Here is a 6,347-nt window from a genome sequence, read left to right on the forward strand (position 1 = left end):
GTGCCTGTAATCCCAGCTACTCAGGAGTCTGAGGCAGGAGAATTGCCTGAACCCAGGAGGCGGAGGTTGCGGTGAGCCGAGATCATGCATTGCACTCCAGCCTGGGTAACAAGAGCGAAACTCCGTCTAAAAAAAAAAAAAAAAAAGAACATAGTCCCACAAAAATGCTAAGTTTGCCATAGAGAAACATATCCATCAAAACTGGGACCCAGGCACTGGTGTGATTAAATTAATTAGGGGTGATGGGGATCAGTTTAGGACACCCAGCAGGGCTGAGTAGGTACAAGGGCCAAGCCAAATGTGACTCCTCTAGGGACAGACTCAAGTTCACGTGAGTTCAAAATTGGGTTCCAGCCTGGGAGATCAGGCTATTGAGTGAGTTTCTTATACAATGTGTAAGTGTGATGAAAGTGCAAGTATGACAAGTGCTACCAGTGAGGCTACAAAGCCAGTGAAAGGTGGGATGTCATTCAGTCAAATGTGAGGCAGAAACCAGTTGGCAGAGGTAAGGCATGCAGTTCTTAATGCATTTTATGTTACTTTACTTTACACTATATATATATTTTAAGTTCCCTTGTCCACAGAGGAGGTCTATAGAAAAATAAAGTAAAATTCCTTTTAGCCTCCTGACTGTAAGGATTAAGCAGCTTTTAGTAAGCCAGAAATATAAAAGAACCATTGAAATTAGGGAATAATAGGCAAGTAATAAGGTTAGGTGATCAGACTGAGGGATGGATACTTGTACTGAAAAGAAAAAACAGGCTTCCGTGAGTCACAACCGAGTTGAAACTAGCTGTTTTTAAGTATGCATTGACTGAACAGTGACTGGGAGGTAAGCACTTGTCATGCCTGATCTTACTGGATTTTCCTAGTAACCCATGATGTGAATATTATTAGTTCCATTACTTTTAAAAAAATCTAACAGGGAACGTAAATCTTGGCTTGGGTAACTTACTCAGAGTTTCAAAGCCAGGTCGTAGACAAATCAGAATTTGAACTTGGTTTGACTTTAGAACCTGGGCTCTTAATCATACATGATACCTACTCTGAAGGCAGCAGATACTGGGAATCAAGTCAGAAGGAAACTGGGATTCAGTGCCAGGACATCCATTCCCTGAAGATGCTGGCTAACAAGAGTATAAGGCAGGAAGTCTGGATGGGGAGCAAGGTCACAACAAGAGGAGTGTCTGAGAGCATCTCCTACCTGGATTCTGTACTGAACATGCAAGTAGAACTTCAGGAACAGCAACTTTTAAGGTTAGGAAGAAAAAGGGAAAGGGAATCTAGAATGTGTCACACACCATTCTCCCCTTGATTGTGAGGCCTTCTGAATATCTGAAGCAAATAGATTTTTAATTAAAACAAATTTTAATTAAAACAAATTTAATTGTTAATTAAAACAAAAGGCAGCTTCCTCAGACCACTTTCATATACTCTACGTGGTGCCACAAGGTGCCAAGTGGTCTACTTATTTTCCCAGGCTGGAGTGCAGTGGCACAATTTCAGCTTACTGCAACCTCTGCCTCCCAGGTTCAAGCAATACTCGTGTCTCAGCCTCCCAAATAGTTGGGATTACAGGCATGCACCACCACGCCCAGCTGATTTTTTATGTTTAGGCGAAATGGGATTTTGCCATGTTGCCCAGGCTGGTCCGAACTGGTCTCAAGTGATCTATTCTCCTTGACCTCCCAAAGTGCTGAGATGACAAGCATGAGCGACCATGCCTGGCCCCAAGTGGTCCCTTCTAAGAGAGGTTTACAAGTGACAGAGTCCTTGGTGTCCAAGGATAGACACTGGGCCAGTGTCCATGTCTGGGAGGTAACCTAAGGAGGTGAAAGTTCACATAGCCATGAAATAATAGATGCAGTCATAAAGAATAAGCAAAAAAAAAATTAATAAATAAATGAAGGTTGAGTTATTTAGAGCTGGACAAGGGCCTGGTACAGAGGAGGAAGTAAGAGGATGCAGCCCTGGCAGCTGCCACAGGATGAGGGCATGATTTAGATAATTCTAACGTCTAGACTGAAAACTATAGGTTTGCATATTTTTCTCACTTCACTGGGATGTTCTCTGTTGCCGGGTCTGTCCCACAGACCCTGGCAGATGGATGAAATGAATAGTCAGACACAGGTATGCAGTGTAAGAGCAGCTAGGTGACTGCATGGCTCTAGTGGCCAGAGAGCAGCCCCGAGAAGTTGGAGCTGCTTGCTTTTACTCAGTGCAGGCACAATGTGGAGAACCTGGAGCCAACACAACCTGTAGATAATTAACATTTGTTGTTCCCCTTTCAGGGAACGTCATGTGAGGATGATCAAAGGTCAGTTCCTGGTCAATATAAGTAAACAAGCCTGTTTAAGATAAATTCCCCCATACTCCCTATTACCTACTCCTTGCCCTCTGCCTCATGGTTATAGAACAGCTGCCTTCAGCTCTTTCCCCTCAGGGCTCTGCAGAAACTTCTGACCTATCAGAAGGTTTGTGTCCTTTTCCTATAGTTTTTCCCACTACTCTGACTGATCTCCCACACCCAGCACAGTCAGCCATCATGAAGTACAATAAACTGTTAAAATAAAAACTTGAGACAGATTAAATTTAACAGAATTTAATTGCTCAAAAAAGGGTTCTCTAATCAGGCAGGTCCCTGACCCATCAAGCAGAATAGGTTTAGAGATATCCTCCTGCTGCCACGTGGCCAGAGATGATTTATGGACATAAAAAGAAAGGTGGCCGGGCGCGGTGGCTCAAGCCTCTAATCTCAGCACTTTGGGAGGCCAAGGTGGGTGGATCACGAGGTCAGGAGATCGAGACCATCCTGGTCAACATGGTGAAACCCTGTCTCTACTAAAAATACAAAAAATTAGCTGGGCATGGTGGTGCGTACCCGTAATCCCAGCTACTCAGGAGGTGCAGGAAATAGAAGTAAGGCACAGAAACATCCCAATATGTTGCAATTCAGTGTTTGCCTTATTTAAACATGGTTTGGCCAGGTGTAGTGGCTCATGCCTGTAATCCCAGCACTTTGGAAGATCAAAGTGCGTGGATCAATTGAGGCCTGTAGTTTGAAATCAGCCTGGCGAAACCCCATCTCTATTAAAAATACAAAAATTACTTGGGCAGGGTGGCATATGCCTGTAATCCAAGCTACTTGGGAGGCTGAGGCAGGAGAATCGCTTGAGCCCAGAAAGTGGAGGTTGCAATGAGCTGAGATTGTGCCAGTGCACTCAAGCCTGGGTGACAGAGTGAGATTCCATCTCAAAAAACATAAAAATAAAAAACATGGTTTGAACAATCAGCCACCTGTGAGTGGTTGAGCATGACTTCTGTGATTGGCTGAAATTTGGCTACTTGGTGTTTTTTTTTTTTTTTTTTTTTTTTTGAGATGGAGTTTCACTCTCCTTACCCAGGCTGGAGTGCAATGGCGTGATCTTGGCTCACCGCAACCTCCGCCTCCTGGGTTCAGGCAATTCTCCTGTCTCAGACTCCTGAGTAGCTGGGATTACAGGCACGCGCCATCATGCCCAGCTGATTTTTTTATATTTTTAGTAGAGACGGGGTTTCACCACATTGACCAGGATGGTCTCGATCTCTTGACCTCGTGATCCACCCGCCTCAGCCTCCCAAAGTGCTGGGATTACAGGCTTGAGCCACCACGCCCGGCCAGAAATTTGGCTACTTGTTACAAGCAGTTACAGTCTGTTTACACATCCAATTAGGTTATAGTTCACCATGTCTGGAGAAACCCGTAGGCTAGGGGTGTCCAATCTTTTGGCTCCCTTTGAAGAAAAATTCTCTTGGGTCACCTAAGAAATAACTAATGCTAGCAATAGCAGATGAATTTTTTAAAACTGCAAAAAAATCTCATAATGTTTTAAGAAAGTTTATGGATTTGTGTTGGGCTGGTTGAATTTTAAATCTGTCCTGGGCCACATGTGGACTGAGGGCCACAGGTTGGAGAGGCTTGAATTAGGCCAAACTTAAAATATGTGAAGAGGCAGCTTGAGGCTAAATTTAACAAAACTGAGTTTTGGGTTTTCAAGTTTGCCTCCATGTAGTACTCAAATATGCTTGGGACTTGAAATATGTATCTTCATTTTTTATCTGTATGCTAATATTTAATATCCTAAGGACAGGTGGCAGAACATGGGCAACTGAAATCCAGCCAGCAGAACAGAAAGAGATTTGGGGAAAGGCCAATGTCAGTGTCATGACACTACTCTTCACAAACAACCTAGGACTTCTAGAAATCTCTGCTGTGCAGTCTCCACCAATGAAATTCTGAAAATTAAATGCTGATTTGAATACACAGGTAAAAGCAAAAAATGATAAAATTTTTGTACATACTGGTAGATCTGGGGTTGGAACCTAGGGTTATTGACTGTGAATTCAGTGTCCCTTTCACAGTATCAGATTACATTTTTTAGGACTTTGTAGGAACTCAAATCTGCTAATGGGTTTGTACCTGAAGAGTAGTATGAGAAGCACTTGTTTTTTAAACATTCTTCAAAAGTGGCATCTTTTCAATGATTTTTAAAAAGAGAGTAACATGATAGTTGCCAAGACTATGGATAAAAAAGCCGCAGAGAAAGCAGCATGAAACACTTAACACCAGCCAACCTCCTTGATTGTAAGTCAAATAGAAACAGCCTGGAAAATTGAGGCTGAAATGGAATTTATTGGAAGCCTTTTAGGTAACTGTATTGTGCGGGAAATACACGAGGGGAAAAGAAAACACATATACACAATACCTTTAAGGGTAAACAACCTTTATCCTGTTATACCCGAGCAAGTCTAAACAGGAGTGCCACGCACTGAGTTTGTTGAGAGTCCACCTTTATTTGTCTGGTGTCCGAGAGTCAGCTAGAGCTCAAAACTCTCGGCTGAGAACAAAGAGCAGTCAACATTTTTATACCAGTTTAGGGTCAGGGATCGGTAAGCAGATTATTATAGAAGTAGAAGGAGCAGGTTAGGGGAGAAGTGGGGCCTAACAAAAAGTTCTACTTAAAATTATTTTTTTACTCAGGATGTGGGGTAGCACTGTGTGATAACAGTTATACAGTTGCAGATACAGAATGTACAGGGCCAGTGGGCCCTGTTTCTCACAAAATTGGTTACAAAGATGCCAGGTATCTCAGACCGCAAGCTTTGGAAGAGAATGCCCTACATAGCTCACGGTGGGCCCTATAGCTCAGGGTGGGCAAAATGGAGTTAGCAGGATTGTTTAAAATATATTCATTATAGCCAAGCTCAAGCTAGGATTTTTCAATCCACTTAAATGGCAATGCAGATATAATAAGCAAATGATATAATAAGCAAATTGCAATGGAAAGAGGAAAAGGGAAATGATACATATATATATATATTTACCCTCAGCAAACTAAAGAGGATTCATCACAAGAAGGGGAAGCAACATCCTGGGCTCCAGAGTTGGCCACTTGTGTGTGCGAGGGAGAGGTCTCATGAAGCTTCCATGCACAGAGGAGAGGTCTCATGAAGCTTTGGTGCAGCCTGGGACCCTGGCTCATTTTTTTTTCTTTTGAGACTGAGTCCCACTCTTGCCAGCCTGGAGTACAGTGGCGAGATCTCGGCTCACTGCAACCTTCGCCTCCCGGGTTCAAGTGATTCCCTTGCCTCAGCCTACCGAGTAGCTAGGAGCCACCATGCCCAGCTAATTTTTTATGTTTTAGTAGAGACAGGATTTCACCATGTTGGTCAAGATAGTTTAGATGTCCTTGCCTCGTGATCTGCCTGCCTCGGGCTCCCAAAGTGTTGGGATTACAGGCGTAAGCCACCGAGTCTGGCCGACCCTGGCTTTTTTTGTAATGAGTTGATTGGCATGAGGCCCAGTCACGAGGGCCCTTCCTGACAGGGCTCAAGGAACACAAAAGGTCAGCTTGTTTTTGCGATTGTCTGTTTTTCAATAACTAACCTACAGGAACAGAGTTAACTGAAACAGTGCTGGATGATGCCAGGTCCCAAGCAATCTGTTCTGGGACTTGGTGTCCACTGTGTCCACGTTCAATTGAGTTCAAATTTAATATTTAACTTTTCCTCTACAATAACCAGCAGAATAATAGGGAAGCCTGGAGGAACAGGAACCAAGGATGGATGGAGGAAGCTAGGAAGCTGGAGCCAGCCTCAAGGGTCTAGAGAGCGAGCCAATAACACCACTTCCAGAACGGCTGCCATGCCGCCTCTACTGGATTCAGGATGCAGTCGGGAGGCGGGGCAGGAGGCGGGGCTGCGGCAGGTGCCACTCCACCCCTTTGAACGGGCTTTAGGACCTGGTGTAGCACGGAATGTGGCTTGGAGGCGGGCTAGGGGAGGCCGTCGCTCATATCTGACGTCAT

General features: G+C 44.1%; 1 protein-coding gene across 1 annotated transcript in view; it reads right to left on the reverse strand.

Annotated features, from left to right (window-relative positions):
- ACSM3 (acyl-CoA synthetase medium chain family member 3) overlaps nt 1-5,759 on the reverse strand; it is a 48,702-nt gene extending 42,943 nt beyond the window's left edge. Inside the window, exon 1 of the mRNA XM_074381970.1 lies at nt 5,365-5,759. The gene's annotated coding sequence lies outside the window, so the exon portion shown is untranslated. The remainder of the gene's footprint in view (nt 1-5,364) is intronic.
- Between the last annotated feature and the right edge of the window lie 588 nt (nt 5,760-6,347).

This window comes from Saimiri boliviensis, chromosome 12, assembly GCF_048565385.1.
Source record: "Saimiri boliviensis isolate mSaiBol1 chromosome 12, mSaiBol1.pri, whole genome shotgun sequence".
Lineage (NCBI taxonomy): Eukaryota > Metazoa > Chordata > Mammalia > Primates > Cebidae > Saimiri > Saimiri boliviensis.